At 72.0% G+C, this 14,790-nt stretch overlaps 5 non-coding genes across 5 annotated transcripts; all 5 read left to right on the top strand.

Annotated features, from left to right (window-relative positions):
- The first annotated feature begins 2,078 nt into the window (after window positions 1-2,078).
- LOC146406699 (small nucleolar RNA SNORD116) lies at window positions 2,079-2,172 on the top strand. The gene has a single exon (XR_014834045.1). It is a non-coding gene; the product is annotated as a small nucleolar RNA SNORD116 (small nucleolar RNA).
- Window positions 2,173-4,728: 2,556 nt separating this feature from the next.
- LOC146406698 (small nucleolar RNA SNORD116) lies at window positions 4,729-4,822 on the top strand. Its single transcript, XR_014834044.1, has one exon. It is a non-coding gene; the product is annotated as a small nucleolar RNA SNORD116 (small nucleolar RNA).
- A 2,556-nt stretch (window positions 4,823-7,378) lies between these two features.
- Window positions 7,379-7,472, top strand: LOC146406697 (small nucleolar RNA SNORD116). The gene has a single exon (XR_014834042.1). It is a non-coding gene; the product is annotated as a small nucleolar RNA SNORD116 (small nucleolar RNA).
- A 2,564-nt stretch (window positions 7,473-10,036) lies between these two features.
- LOC146406696 (small nucleolar RNA SNORD116) lies at window positions 10,037-10,130 on the top strand. The gene has a single exon (XR_014834033.1). It is a non-coding gene; the product is annotated as a small nucleolar RNA SNORD116 (small nucleolar RNA).
- A 2,564-nt stretch (window positions 10,131-12,694) lies between these two features.
- LOC146406695 (small nucleolar RNA SNORD116) lies at window positions 12,695-12,788 on the top strand. The gene has a single exon (XR_014834030.1). It is a non-coding gene; the product is annotated as a small nucleolar RNA SNORD116 (small nucleolar RNA).
- Window positions 12,789-14,790: the final 2,002 nt, after the last annotated feature.

Genomic DNA, 14,790 nt, shown 5'->3' with positions numbered 1-14,790 from the left:
CCCCTGCGGCAGTTCCCAGAGACGTGGAGGCGGTGGGGCGCCAGGTGGCCCTGGGCGGTGCCGAGTCGGCCGCGGACTGGGGTCGAGAGAAGTGCAGGAGGGCCAGAGGTCCTGGGCCAGTGTGCGCAGAGCACCGTGAGGGGGAGTGTTGGGTGCCCGGGGCGGCAGTGCCTTCAGGGCGGCCTGGGCTATGATGTGGGATATCCTCAGAGATTTGGGCGGCGCATGGAAGGCAGGACGGAGGGGTCCCGGGCACGTGAATGGGAGCTGGGTGCCTGTGCCCTGGCCGGTCATGGGTGCCGGCGGGGCATAGAAGTGTGAGCCCGCGGCCAGCTTCCGGGGCCGCTAAGGTGTCCACACACGGGGCTGGGCATTGAGGCCGTGCGGCGCCCCTGCCCTGGCTGAGGCCGTGTTCCCGGGGAGGGAGGACAGGGAGTTGCGCAGTGGGAGGCAGTGTGAGGTTGATACCCAGCAGAACTAGCCACGCCTGCGGACTGGAGCCCAGCCGAGCTGGTGCCGGGCGGGAGCTGGTGGCAAGGAGGGAGTCTGCTGTGGAGGAAAGGGGGCAGGTGGCGGCGGAAGGGGCGTGAGGTTCGGTGCGAGGGTCCCGCTGGGCCCAGGGTCTGGTGCGTCTCCCGTGGAGATGCTGGTGCTGGAGTTAGGGAGGCCTGGGTGTGCATGGTTGTGCCACGGAAAGGAGAGGGTGCCATGGGGCCCGGCGGGCCTTCCGGTGCTGGCGGCGGGGCTGTGGCGTGTGCCTTGCGTGGGGCCCGAGCGCCCAACTGGTGGCAGGCTCCGGGCGCCCGGCGGCAGGCGGTCTGTGCGGGTTACGTTGTGTCCGGTGGACAGGCGGCAGCCGTGGGGCGGGGTTTGGGGCAGGCAGGCCTCCGGTGTCCCCAGAGTGCCCCGGGGAGACCTGCCTGAGGGACCCAGGTCCCGCGCGCCAGGGGGCCTGGTGTGGCGGGCCTGGAGGGTGAAGGGCGAGCGACCCGAGCCCACAGCCTGGCGGCAGGGGACGCCCCTGGCCATTGGCGGTCAGGGCGAGGTGCGGCCCTGCGGGGTCTCGCACAGGCTCCAGGGCCCTTGGGGTCCCGGAGGGTCCAGCAGATGGGTCTGTGTTTTGCCCGGGGTCCTGAGAGCGTGCTGGGGATAGCAGGGGTGGAGTGCAGGTGTGCCCATGGGCGCCCCGGGTCCAGAGCCCTTGGAGCCGCTCTCGGGGCGGAGACCTTGCCCCCAGGGGCACGTCAGCGGTCCTGAGGTGAGGCTCCTGCAGAGCACTCTGGGCCGCGTGTGTCTCTCCCTGCGTGGGCAGGCAGTGTCGGTGGCCGGAGCGAGGGTGTTTTCCCATCGGGGTGAGAGGGAGAGCCCCAGGGTGGGCCTGGGGGCGGAATCGGACTCGGGGTTGGGGTGGACTCTTCTGAAGCTGGGAGGGGTGCGGGTGGGCAGGGCCTTAGGGAGCCTGAGGGAGGCGCGGTTCCTGGGGGAAGGGTGTGGCGAGGCGGCGGCAGCCCGCGTCGCGCTGTGGCGCCCCAGGGAAGGGGCAGTGCTGGCCACTCGTGTGGCCCTTTGGCTGCTGGCACCCAGTGAGAGGGGGGAGGCCAGGGACAGGTGGCAGCCAGGCTGCCCACAGGCCCTGGGCGGTGGGGTGCCCGGCCCCTGTGCCTTGGGCAGCCTGGCCCCTTGCTGAGGCGTGCTTGCGCGTGTCCGTTGTCGCCCTCACCCAGCCTCTGCGGCGGAGAGACGGAGGCCAGCGCGGGGAGCGGAAGCCGGAGCCTGTCGGGAGCGACCCCGGGAAGGCCAGTCCCTCCTGCCGGTGGGAGGCGTGTTGGCGTGCGGCCGGTGGCGGGATCGATGGCCACCTGGTAGGCGATGGTAAGCGGCAGTGGCCTGCGCCAAGGTAGCCCCCGGGGGGCGGTGTGTGGCGCCCGGACCCGCACCCTCTGCTCCCGGGGGTGGAGCTGACCTGCTTGCCCGCGGTTGGGCTCGGGAGCCTGCGGGCCGCGGCCAGGAGGGAGCTGGCTGGCCGTCCCGGCGGTGGGGGCTGTGGCGGTGGCCGTCCCGCGGGTGTGCCCGTGCTCGGATCGATGATGACACCCACAAACGCATTCCTTGGAAAATCTGAACAAAATGAGTGAGAACTCACTACCGTCTCCTCATCGCAAACTGAGGTCCGGCACGTGGCTCCCACAGGGGCCGTCGGGGGAGGGTCCCGTTGCCTTGGCTCCCTTGGGTGCGTGCAGCCCTGGGGCGCAGGTGTGGGCAGGCAGGCCTCCGGTGGCCCCGGGTCCCCGGTGCCCGGCGGGAAAGCCTTGGGAGTGGCAGGCCCAGTGTGGGGTGGGCTGCCTGCGGTGTGTGTGAGCGCCGCTGGGCTCTGAGGCCTGCGGCTGCCTCCTTGAGGCCTCCGCGGGGTCCTGCCCGCGGTGTCGGGCGCAGAGGGTGTCTGTAGGTTGCGGGTGAGCAGCGGGGGCCTTGGCCTCGGCGGGACTGCCGACCCAGGTTCTGGTGGGGAGAGAGGAGGCCGGCCGGGGGGCCTTGCCGAGATGGCCGTTTGGGCGGGGTCGGACGCCTTGGCCTGGGCCTTCACGGGGTCGGCGGGGCTGCCAGTGCCTTTCCCTCGCAGAGTCCTTGGTGGTCATCGAGAACCCTGGAGCCCCTGCGGCATTTCCCAGAGACGTGGAGGTGGTGGGGCGCCAGGTGGCCCTGGGCGGAGCCGAGTCGGCCGCGGACTGGGGTCGAGAGAAGTGCAGGAGGGCCAGAGGTCCTGGGCCAGTGTGCGCAGAGCACCGTGAGGGGGAGTGTTGGGTGCCCGGGGCGGCAGTGCCTTCAGGGCGGCCTGGGCTATGATGTGGGATATCCTCAGAGATTTGGGCGGCGCGTGGAAGGCAGGACGGAGGGGTCCCGGGCACGTGAATGGGCGCTGGGTGCCTGTGCCCTGGCCGGTCATGGGTGCCGGCGGGGCATAGAAGTGTGAGCCCGCGGCCAGCTCCCGGGGCCGCTAAGGTGTCCACACACGGGGCTGGGCATTGAGGCCGTGCGGCGCCCCTGCCCTGGCTGAGGCCGTGTTCCCGGGGAGGGAGGACAGGGAGTTGCGCAGTGGGAGGCAGTGTGAGGTTGATACCCAGCAGAGCTAGCCACGCCTGCGGACTGGAGCCCAGCCGAGCTGGTGCCGGGCGGGAGCTGGTGGCAAGGAGGGAGTCTGCTGTGGAGGAAAGGGGGCAGGTGGCGGCGGAAGGGGCGTGAGTTTCGGTGCGAGGGTCCCGCTGGGCCCAGGGTCTGGTGCGTCTCCCGTGGAGATGCTGGTGCTGGAGTTAGGGAGGCCTGGGTGTGCATGGGTGTGGCACGCAAAGGAGAGGGTCCCATGGGGCCCGGCGGGCCTTCCGGTGCTGGCGGCGGGGCTGTGGCGTGTGCCTTGCGTGGGGCCCGAGCGCCCAACTGGTGGCAGGCTCCGGGCGCCCGGCGGCAGGCGGTCTGTGCGGGTTGCGTTGTGTCCGGTGGACAGGCGGCAGCCGTGGGGCGGGGTTTGGGGCAGGCAGGCCTCCGGTGTCCCCAGAGTGCCCCGGGGAGACCTGCCTGAGGGACCCAGGTCCCGCGCGCCAGGGGGCCTGGTGTGGCGGGCCTGGAGGGTGAAGGGCGAGCGACCCGAGCCCACAGCCTGGCGGCAGGGGACGCCCCTGGCCATTGGCGGTCAGGGCGAGGTGCGGCCCTGCGGGGTCTCGCCCAGGCTCCAGGGCCCTTGGGGTCCCGGAGGGTCGAGCAGAAGGGTCTGTGTTTTGCCCGGGGTCCTGAGAGCATGCTGGGGATAGCAGGGGTGGAGTGCAGGTGTGCCCATGGGCGCCCCGGGTCCAGGGCCCGCGGAGCCGCTCTCGGGGCGGAGACCTTGCCCCCAGGGGCACGTCAGCGGTCCTGAGCTGAGGCTCCTGCAGAGCACTCTGGGCCGCGTGTGTCTCTCCCTGCGTGGGCAGGCAGTGTCGGTGGCCGGAGCGAGGGTGTTTTCCCATCGGGGTGAGAGGGAGAGCCCCAGGGTGGGCCTGGGGGCGGAATCGGACTCGGGGTTGGGGTGGACTCTTCTGAAGCTGGGAGGGGTGCGGGTGGGCAGGGCCTTAGGGAGCCTGAGGGAGGCGCGGTTCCTGGGGGAAGGGTGTGGCGAGGCGGCGGCAGCCCGCGTCGCGCTGTGGCGCCCCAGCGAAGGGGCAGTGCTGGCCACTCGTGTGGCCCTTTGGCTGCTGGCACCCAGTGAGAGGGGGGAGGCCAGGGACAGGTGGCAGCCAGGCTGCCCACAGGCCCTGGGCGGTGGGGGGCACGGCCCCTGTGCCTTGGGCAACTGGGCCCCTTGCTGAGGCGTGCTTGCACGTGTCCCTTGTCGCCCTCACCCAGCTGCTGCGGCGGAGAGACGGAGGCCAGCGCGGGGAGCGGAAGCCGGAGCCTGTCGGGAGCGACCCCGGGAAGGCCAGTCCCTCCTGCCGGTGGGAGGCGTGTTGGCGTGCGGCCGGTGGCGGGATCGATGGCCACCTGGTAGGCGATGGTAAGCGGCAGTGGCCTGCGCCAAGGTAGCCCCCGGGGGGCGGTGTGTGGCGCCCGGACCCGCACCCTCTGCTCCCGGGGGTGGAGCTGACCTGCTTGCCCGCGGTTGGGCTCGGGAGCCTGCGGGCCGCGGCCAGGAGGGAGCTGGCTGGCCGTCCCGGCGGTGGGGGCTGTGGCGGTGGCCGTCCCGCGGGTGTGCCCGTGCTCGGATCGATGATGACACCCACAAACGCATTCCTTGGAAAATCTGAACAAAATGAGTGAGAACTCACTACCGTCTCCTCATCGCAAACTGAGGTCCGGCACGTGGCTCCCACAGGGGCCGTCGGGGGAGGGTCCCGTTGCCTTGGCTCCCTTGGGTGCGTGCAGCCCTGGGGCGCAGGTGTGGGCAGACAGGCCTCCGGTGGCCCCGGGTCCCCGGTGCCCGGCGGGAAAGCCTTGGGAGTGGCAGGCCCAGTGTGGGGTGGGCTGCCTGCGGTGTGTGTGAGCGCCGCTGGGCTCTGAGGCCTGCGGCTGCCTCCTTGAGGCCTCCGCGGGGTCCTGCCCGCGGTGTCGGGCGCAGAGGGTGTCTGTAGGTTGCGGGTGAGCAGCGGGGGCCTTGGCCTCGGCGGGACTGCCGACCCAGGTTCTGGTGGGGAGAGAGGAGGCCGGCCGGGGGGCCTTGCCGAGATGGCCGTTTGGGCGGGGTCGGACGCCTTGGCCTGGGCCTTCACGGGGTCGGCGGGGCTGCCAGTGCCTTTCCCTCGCAGAGTCCTTGGTGGTCATCGAGAACCCTGGAGCCCCTGCGGCATTTCCCAGAGAAGTGGAGGTGGTGGGGCGCCAGGTGGCCCTGGGCGGAGCCGAGTCGGCCGCGGACTGGGGTCGAGAGAAGTGCAGGAGGGCCAGAGGTCCTGGGCCAGTGTGCGCAGAGCACCGTGAGGGGGAGTGTTGGGTGCCCGGGGCGGCAGTGCCTTCAGGGCGGCCTGGGCTATGATGTGGGATATCCTCAGAGATTTGGGCGGCGCGTGGAAGGCAGGACGGAGGGGTCCCGGGCACGTGAATGGGCGCTGGGTGCCTGTGCCCTGGCCGGTCATGGGTGCCGGCGGGGCATAGAAGTGTGAGCCCGCGGCCAGCTCCCGGGGCCGCTAAGGTGTCCACACACGGGGCTGGGCATTGAGGCCGTGCGGCGCCCCTGCCCTGGCTGAGGCCGTGTTCCCGGGGAGGGAGGACAGGGAGTTGCGCAGTGGGAGGCAGTGTGAGGTTGATACCCAGCAGAGCTAGCCACGCCTGCGGACTGGAGCCCAGCCGAGCTGGTGCCGGGCGGGAGCTGGTGGCAAGGAGGGAGTCTGCTGTGGAGGAAAGGGGGCAGGTGGCGGCGGAAGGGGCGTGAGTTTCGGTGCGAGGGTCCCGCTGGGCCCAGGGTCTGGTGCGTCTCCCGTGGAGATGCTGGTGCTGGAGTTAGGGAGGCCTGGGTGTGCATGGGTGTGGCACGCAAAGGAGAGGGTGCCATGGGGCCCGGCGGGCCTTCCGGTGCTGGCGGCGGGGCTGTGGCGTGTGCCTTGCGTGGGGCCCGAGCGCCCAACTGGTGGCAGGCTCCGGGCGCCCGGCGGCAGGCGGTCTGTGCGGGTTGCGTTGTGTCCGGTGGACAGGCGGCAGCCGTGGGGCGGGGTTTGGGGCAGGCAGGCCTCCGGTGTCCCCAGAGTGCCCCGGGGAGACCTGCCTGAGGGACCCAGGTCCCGCGCGCCAGGGGGCCTGGTGTGGCGGGCCTGGAGGGTGAAGGGCGAGCGACCCGAGCCCACAGCCTGGCGGCAGGGGACGCCCCTGGCCATTGGCGGTCAGGGCGAGGTGCGGCCCTGCGGGGTCTCGCACAGGCTCCAGGGCCCTTGGGGTCCCGGAGGGTCGAGCAGAAGGGTCTGTGTTTTGCCCGGGGTCCTGAGAGCATGCTGGGGATAGCAGGGGTGGAGTGCAGGTGTGCCCATGGGCGCCCCGGGTCCAGGGCCCGCGGAGCCGCTCTCGGGGCGGAGACCTTGCCCCCAGGGGCACGTCAGCGGTCCTGAGGTGAGGCTCCTGCAGAGCACTCTGGGCCGCGTGTGTCTCTCCCTGCGTGGGCAGGCAGTGTCGGTGGCCGGAGCGAGGGTGTTTTCCCATCGGGGTGAGAGGGAGAGCCCCAGGGTGGGCCTGGGGGCGGAATCGGACTCGGGGTTGGGGTGGACTCTTCTGAAGCTGGGAGGGGTGCGGGTGGGCAGGGCCTTAGGGAGCCTGAGGGAGGCGCGGTTCCTGGGGGAAGGGTGTGGCGAGGCGGCGGCAGCCCGCGTCGCGCTGTGGCGCCCCAGCGAAGGGGCAGTGCTGGCCACTCGTGTGGCCCTTTGGCTGCTGGCACCCAGTGAGAGGGGGGAGGCCAGGGACAGGTGGCAGCCAGGCTGCCCACAGGCCCTGGGCGGTGGGGGGCACGGCCCCTGTGCCTTGGGCAACTGGGCCCCTTGCTGAGGCGTGCTTGCACGTGTCCCTTGTCGCCCTCACCCAGCTGCTGCGGCGGAGAGACGGAGGCCAGCGCGGGGAGCGGAAGCCGGAGCCTGTCGGGAGCGACCCCGGGAAGGCCAGTCCCTCCTGCCGGTGGGAGGCGTGTTGGCGTGCGGCCGGTGGCGGGATCGATGGCCACCTGGTAGGCGATGGTAAGCGGCAGTGGCCTGCGCCAAGGTAGCCCCCGGGGGGCGGTGTGTGGCGCCCGGACCCGCACCCTCTGCTCCCGGGGGTGGAGCTGACCTGCTTGCCCGCGGTTGGGCTCGGGAGCCTGCGGGCCGCGGCCAGGAGGGAGCTGGCTGGCCGTCCCGGCGGTGGGGGCTGTGGCGGTGGCCGTCCCGCGGGTGTGCCCGTGCTCGGATCGATGATGACACCCACAAACGCATTCCTTGGAAAATCTGAACAAAATGAGTGAGAACTCACTACCGTCTCCTCATCGCAAACTGAGGTCCGGCACGTGGCTCCCACAGGGGCCGTCGGGGGAGGGTCCCGTTGCCTTGGCTCCCTTGGGTGCGTGCAGCCCTGGGGCGCAGGTGGGGGCAGGCAGGCCTCCGGTGGCCCCGGGGCCCCGGTGCCCGGCGGGAAAGCCTTGGGAGTGGCAGGCCCAGTGTGGGGTGGGCTGCCTGCGGTGTGTGTGAGCGCCGCTGGGCTCTGAGGCCTGCGGCTGCCTCCTTGAGGCCTCCGCGGGGTCCTGCCCGCGGTGTCGGGCGCAGAGGGTGTCTGTAGGTTGCGGGTGAGCAGCGGGGGCCTTGGCCTCGGCGGGACTGCCGACCCAGGTTCTGGTGGGGAGAGAGGAGGCCGGCCGGGGGGCCTTGCCGAGATGGCCGTTTGGGCGGGGTCGGACGCCTTGGCCTGGGCCTTCACGGGGTCGGCGGGGCTGCCAGTGCCTGTCCCTCGCAGAGTCCTTGGTGGTCATCGAGAACCCTGGAGCCCCTGCGGCATTTCCCAGAGACGTGGAGGCGGTGGGGCGCCAGGTGGCCCTGGGCGGTGCCGAGTCGGCCGCGGACTGGGGTCGAGAGAAGTGCAGGAGGGCCAGAGGTCCTGGGCCAGTGTGCGCAGAGCACCGTGAGGGGGAGTGTTGGGTGCCCGGGGCGGCAGTGCCTTCAGGGCGGCCTGGGCTATGATGTGGGATATCCTCAGAGATTTGGGCGGCGCGTGGAAGGCAGGATGGAGGGGTCCCGGGCACGTGAATGGGAGCTGGGTGCCTGTGCCCCGGCCGGTCATGGGTGCCGGCGGGGCATAGAAGTGTGAGCCCGCGGCCAGCTCCCGGGGCCGCTAAGGTGTCCACACACGGGGCTGGGCATTGAGGCCGTGCGGCGCCCCTGCCCTGGCTGAGGCCGTGTTCCCGGGGAGGGAGGACAGGGAGTTGCGCAGTGGGAGGCAGTGTGAGGTTGATACCCAGCAGAGCTAGCCACGCCTGCGGACTGGAGCCCAGCCGAGCTGGTGCCGGGCGGGAGCTGGTGGCAAGGAGGGAGTCTGCTGTGGAGGAAAGGGGGCAGGTGGCGGCGGAAGGGGCGTGAGGGCGTGAGTTTCGGTGCGAGGGTCCCGCTGGGCCCAGGGTCTAGTGCGTCTCCCGTGGAGATGCTGGTGCTGGAGTTAGGGAGGCCTGGGTGTGCATGGGTGTGCCACGCAAAGGAGAGGGTGCCATGGGGCCCGGCGGGCCTTCCGGTGCTGGCGGCGGGGCTGTGGCGTGTGCCTTGCGTGGGGCCCGAGCGCCCAACTGGTGGCAGGCTCCGGGCGCCCGGCGGCAGGCGGTCTGTGCGGGTTGCGTTGTGTCCGGTGGACAGGCGGCAGCCGTGGGGCGGGGTTTGGGGCAGGCAGGCCTCCGGTTTCCCCAGAGTGCCCCGGGGAGACCTGCCTGAGGGACCCAGGTCCCGCGCGCCAGGGGGCCTGGTGTGGCGGGCCTGGAGGGTGAAGGGCGAGCGACCCGAGCCCACAGCCTGGCGGCAGGGGACGCCCCTGGCCATTGGCGGTCAGGGCGAGGTGCGGCCCTGCGGGGTCTCGCACAGGCTCCAGGGCCCTTGGGGTCCCGGAGGGTCCAGCAGAAGGGTCTGTGTTTTGCCCGGGGTCCTGAGAGCGTGCTGGGGATAGCAGGGGTGGAGTGCAGGTGTGCCCATGGGCGCCCCGGGTCCAGGGCCCGCGGAGCCGCTCTCGGGGCGGAGACCTTGCCCCCAGGGGCACGTCAGCGGTCCTGAGGTGAGGCTCCTGCAGAGCACTCTGGGCCGCGTGTGTCTCTCCCTGCGTGGGCAGGCAGTGTCGGTGGCCGGAGCGAGGGTGTTTTCCCATCGGGGTGAGAGGGAGAGCCCCAGGGTGGGCCTGGGGGCGGAATCGGACTCGGGGTTGGGGTGGACTCTTCTGAAGCTGGGAGGGGTGCGGGTGGGCAGGGCCTTAGGGAGCCTGAGGGAGGCGCGGTTCCTGGGGGAAGGGTGTGGCGAGGCGGCGGCAGCCCGCGTCGCGCTGTGGCGCCCCAGCGAAGGGGCAGTGCTGGCCACTCGTGTGGCCCTTTGGCTGCTGGCACCCAGTGAGAGGGGGGAGGCCAGGGACAGGTGGCAGCCAGGCTGCCCACAGGCCCTGGGCGGTGGGGGGCACGGCCCCTGTGCCTTGGGCAGCCTGGCCCCTTGCTGAGGCGTGCTTGCGCGTGTCCGTTGTCGCCCTCACCCAGCTGCTGCGGCGGAGAGACGGAGGCCAGCGCGGGGAGCGGAAGCCGGAGCCTGTCGGGAGCGACCCCGGGAAGGCCAGTCCCTCCTGCCGGTGGGAGGCGTGTTGGCGTGCGGCCGGTGGCGGGATCGATGGCCACCTGGTAGGCGATGGTAAGCGGCAGTGGCCTGCGCCAAGGTAGCCCCCAGGGGGCGGTGTGTGGCGCCCGGACCCGCACCCTCTGCTCCCGGGGGTGGAGCTGACCTGCTTGCCCGCGGTTGGGCTCGGGAGCCTGCGGGCCGCGGCCAGGAGGGAGCTGGCTGGCCGTCCCGGCGGTGGGGGCTGTGGCGGTGGCCGTCCCGCGGGTGTGCCCGTGCTCGGATCGATGATGACACCCACAAACGCATTCCTTGGAAAATCTGAACAAAATGAGTGAGAACTCACTACCGTCTCCTCATCGCAAACTGAGGTCCGGCACGTGGCTCCCACAGGGGCCGTCGGGGGAGGGTCCCGTTGCCTTGGCTCCCTTGGGTGCGTGCAGCCCTGGGGCGCAGGTGTGGGCAGGCAGGCCTCCGGTGGCCCCGGGGCCCCGGTGCCCGGCGGGAAAGCCTTGGGAGTGGCAGGCCCAGTGTGGGGTGGGCTGCCTGCGGTGTGTGTGAGCGCCGCTGGGCTCTGAGGCCTGCGGCTGCCTCCTTGAGGCCTCCGCGGGGTCCTGCCCGCGGTGTCGGGCGCAGAGGGTGTCTGTAGGTTGCGGGTGAGCAGCGGGGGCCTTGGCCTCGGCGGGACTGCCGACCCAGGTTCTGGTGGGGAGAGAGGAGGCCGGCCGGGGGGCCTTGCCGAGATGGCCGTTTGGGCGGGGTCGGACGCCTTGGCCTGGGCCTTCACGGGGTCGGCGGGGCTGCCAGTGCCTGTCCCTCGCAGAGTCCTTGGTGGTCATCGAGAACCCTGGAGCCCCTGCGGCATTTCCCAGAGACGTGGAGGCGGTGGGGCGCCAGGTGGCCCTGGGCGGTGCCGAGTCGGCCGCGGACTGGGGTCGAGAGAAGTGCAGGAGGGCCAGAGGTCCTGGGCCAGTGTGCGCAGAGCACCGTGAGGGGGAGTGTTGGGTGCCCGGGGCGGCAGTGCCTTCAGGGCGGCCTGGGCTATGATGTGGGATATCCTCAGAGATTTGGGCGGCGCGTGGAAGGCAGGACGGAGGGGTCCCGGGCACGTGAATGGGAGCTGGGTGCCTGTGCCCTGGCCGGTCATGGGTGCCGGCGGGGCAGAGAAGTGTGAGCCCGCGGCCAGCTCCCGGGGCCGCTAAGGTGTCCACACACGGGGCTGGGCATTGAGGCCGTGCGGCGCCCCTGCCCTGGCTGAGGCCGTGTTCCCGGGGAGGGAGGACAGGGAGTTGCGCAGTGGGAGGCAGTGTGAGGTTGATACCCAGCAGAGCTAGCCACGCCTGCGGACTGGAGCCCAGCCGAGCTGGTGCCGGGCGGGAGCTGGTGGCAAGGAGGGAGTCTGCTGTGGAGGAAAGGGGGCAGGTGGCGGCGGAAGGGGCGTGAGGGCGTGAGTTTCGGTGCGAGGGTCCCGCTGGGCCCAGGGTCTAGTGCGTCTCCCGTGGAGATGCTGGTGCTGGAGTTAGGGAGGCCTGGGTGTGCATGGGTGTGGCACGCAAAGGAGAGGGTCCCATGGGGCCCGGCGGGCCTTCCGGTGCTGGCGGCGGGGCTGTGGCGTGTGCCTTGCGTGGGGCCCGAGCGCCCAACTGGTGGCAGGCTCCGGGCGCCCGGCGGCAGGCGGTCTGTGCGGGTTGCGTTGTGTCCGGTGGACAGGCGGCAGCCGTGGGGCGGGGTTTGGGGCAGGCAGGCCTCCGGTGTCCCCAGAGTGCCCCGGGGAGACCTGCCTGAGGGACCCAGGTCCCGCGCGCCAGGGGGCCTGGTGTGGCGGGCCTGGAGGGTGAAGGGCGAGCGACCCGAGCCCACAGCCTGGCGGCAGGGGACGCCCCTGGCCATTGGCGGTCAGGGCGAGGTGCGGCCCTGCGGGGTCTCGCACAGGCTCCAGGGCCCTTGGGGTCCCGGAGGGTCCAGCAGAAGGGTCTGTGTTTTGCCCGGGGTCCTGAGAGCGTGCTGGGGATAGCAGGGGTGGAGTGCAGGTGTGCCCATGGGCGCCCCGGGTCCAGGGCCCGCGGAGCCGCTCTCGGGGCGGAGACCTTGCCCCCAGGGGCACGTCAGCGGTCCTGAGGTGAGGCTCCTGCAGAGCACTCTGGGCCGCGTGTGTCTCTCCCTGCGTGGGCAGGCAGTGTCGGTGGCCGGAGCGAGGGTGTTTTCCCATCGGGGTGAGAGGGAGAGCCCCAGGGTGGGCCTGGGGGCGGAATCGGACTCGGGGTTGGGGTGGACTCTTCTGAAGCTGGGAGGGGTGCGGGTGGGCAGGGCCTTAGGGAGCCTGAGGGAGGCGCGGTTCCTGGGGGAAGGGTGTGGCGAGGCGGCGGCAGCCCGCGTGGCGCTGTGGCGCCCCAGGGAAGGGGCAGTGCTGGCCACTCGTGTGGCCCTTTGGCTGCTGGCACCCAGTGAGAGGGGGGAGGCCAGGGACAGGTGGCAGCCAGGCTGCCCACAGGCCCTGGGCGGTGGGGGGCCCGGCCCCTGTGCCTTGGGCAGCCTGGCCCCTTGCTGAGGCGTGCTTGCGCGTGTCCGTTGTCGCCCTCACCCAGCTGCTGCGGCGGAGAGACGGAGGCCAGCGCGGGGAGCGGAAGCCGGAGCCTGTCGGGAGCGACCCCGGGAAGGCCAGTCCCTCCTGCCGGTGGGAGGCGTGTTGGCGTGCGGCCGGTGGCGGGATCGATGGCCACCTGGTAGGCGATGGTAAGCGGCAGTGGCCTGCGCCAAGGTAGCCCCCGGGGGGCGGTGTGTGGCGCCCGGACCCGCACCCTCTGCTCCCGGGGGTGGAGCTGACCTGCTTGCCCGCGGTTGGGCTCGGGAGCCTGCGGGCCGCGGCCAGGAGGGAGCTGGCTGGCCGTCCCGGCGGTGGGGGCTGTGGCGGTGGCCGTCCCGCGGGTGTGCCCGTGCTCGGATCGATGATGACACCCACAAACGCATTCCTTGGAAAATCTGAACAAAATGAGTGAGAACTCACTACCGTCTCCTCATCGCAAACTGAGGTCCGGCACGTGGCTCCCACAGGGGCCGTCGGGGGAGGGTCCCGTTGCCTTGGCTCCCTTGGGTGCGTGCAGCCCTGGGGCGCAGGTGGGGGCAGGCAGGCCTCCGGTGGCCCCGGGGCCCCGGTGCCCGGCGGGAAAGCCTTGGGAGTGGCAGGCCCAGTGTGGGGTGGGCTGCCTGCGGTGTGTGTGAGCGCCGCTGGGCTCTCAGGCCTGCGGCTGCCTCCTTGAGGCCTCCGCGGGGTCCTGCCCGCGGTGTCGGGCGCAGAGGGTGTCTGTAGGTTGCGGGTGAGCAGCGGGGGCCTTGGCCTCGGCGGGACTGCCGACCCAGGTTCTGGTGGGGAGAGTGGAGGCAGGCCGGGGGGCCTTGCCGAGATGGCCGTTTGGGCGGGGTCGGACGCCTTGGCCTGGGCCTTCACGGGGTCGGCGGGGCTGCCAGTGCCTTTCCCTCGCAGAGTCCTTGGTGGTCATCGAGAACCCTGGAGCCCCTGCGGCATTTCCCAGAGACGTGGAGGCGGTGGGGCGCCAGGTGGCCCTGGGCGGAGCCGAGTCGGCCGCGGACTGGGGTCGAGAGAAGTGCAGGAGGGCCAGAGGTCCTGGGCCAGTGTGCGCAGAGCACCGTGAGGGGGAGTGTTGGGTGCCCGGGGCGGCAGTGCCTTCAGGGCGGCCTGGGCTATGATGTGGGATATCCTCAGAGATTTGGGCGGCGCGTGGAAGGCAGGACGGAGGGGTCCCGGGCACGTGAATGGGCGCTGGGTGCCTGTGCCCTGGCCGGTCATGGGTGCCGGCGGGGCATAGAAGTGTGAGCCCGCGGCCAGCTCCCGGGGCCGCTAAGGTGTCCACACACGGGGCTGGGCATTGAGGCCGTGCGGCGCCCCTGCCCTGGCTGAGGCCGTGTTCCCGGGGAGGGAGGACAGGGAGTTGCGCAGTGGGAGGCAGTGTGAGGTTGATACCCAGCAGAGCTAGCCACGCCTGCGGACTGGAGCCCAGCCGAGCTGGTGCCGGGCGGGAGCTGGTGGCAAGGAGGGAGTCTGCTGTGGAGGAAAGGGGGCAGGTGGCGGCGGAAGGGGCGTGAGTTTCGGTGCGAGGGTCCCGCTGGGCCCAGGGTCTGGTGCGTCTCCCGTGGAGATGCTGGTGCTGGAGTTAGGGAGGCCTGGGTGTGCATGGGTGTGGCACGCAAAGGAGAGGGTCCCATGGGGCCCGGCGGGCCTTCCGGTGCTGGCGGCGGGGCTGTGGCGTGTGCCTTGCGTGGGGCCCGAGCGCCCAACTGGTGGCAGGCTCCGGGCGCCCGGCGGCAGGCGGTCTGTGCGGGTTGCGTTGTGTCCGGTGGACAGGCGGCAGCCGTGGGGCGGGGTTTGGGGCAGGCAGGCCTCCGGTGTCCCCAGAGTGCCCCGGGGAGACCTGCCTGAGGGACCCAGGTCCCGCGCGCCAGGGGGCCTGGTGTGGCGGGCCTGGAGGGTGAAGGGCGAGCGACCCGAGCCCACAGCCTGGCGGCAGGGGACGCCCCTGGCCATTGGCGGTCAGGGCGAGGTGTGGCCCTGCGGGGTCTCGCCCAGGCTCCAGGGCCCTTGGGGTCCCGGAGGGTCCAGCAGAAGGGTCTGTGTTTTGCCCGGGGTCCTGAGAGCGTGCTGGGGATAGCAGGGGTGGAGTGCAGGTGTGCCCATGGGCGCCCCGGGTCCAGGGCCCGCGGAGCCGCTCTCGGGGCGGAGACCTTGCCCCCAGGGGCACGTCAGCGGTCCTGAGGTGAGGCTCCTGCAGAGCACTCTGGGCCGCGTGTGTCTCTCCCTGCGTGGGCAGGCAGTGTCGGTGGCCGGAGCGAGGGTGTTTTCCCATCGGGGTGAGAGGGAGAGCCCCAGGGTGGGCCTGGGGGCGGAATCGGACTCGGGGTTGGGGTGGACTCTTCTGAAGCTGGGAGGGGTGCGGGTGGGCAGGGCCTTAGGGAGCCTGAGGGAGGCGCGGTTCCTGGGGGAAGGGTGTGGCGAGGCGGCGGCAGCCCGCGTCGCGCTGTG

This window comes from Sus scrofa, chromosome 1, assembly GCF_054392235.1.
Source record: "Sus scrofa isolate SSC_HxYL_T2T_F1_AM1 chromosome 1, Sscrofa_HxYL_maternal_Yorkshire_Landrace_v2.0, whole genome shotgun sequence".
In the NCBI taxonomy this organism is placed as follows: domain Eukaryota; kingdom Metazoa; phylum Chordata; class Mammalia; order Artiodactyla; family Suidae; genus Sus; species Sus scrofa.
Note: the sequence above shows the minus strand (reverse complement) of the source record. Positions and strands in the feature narration are given on the sequence as shown.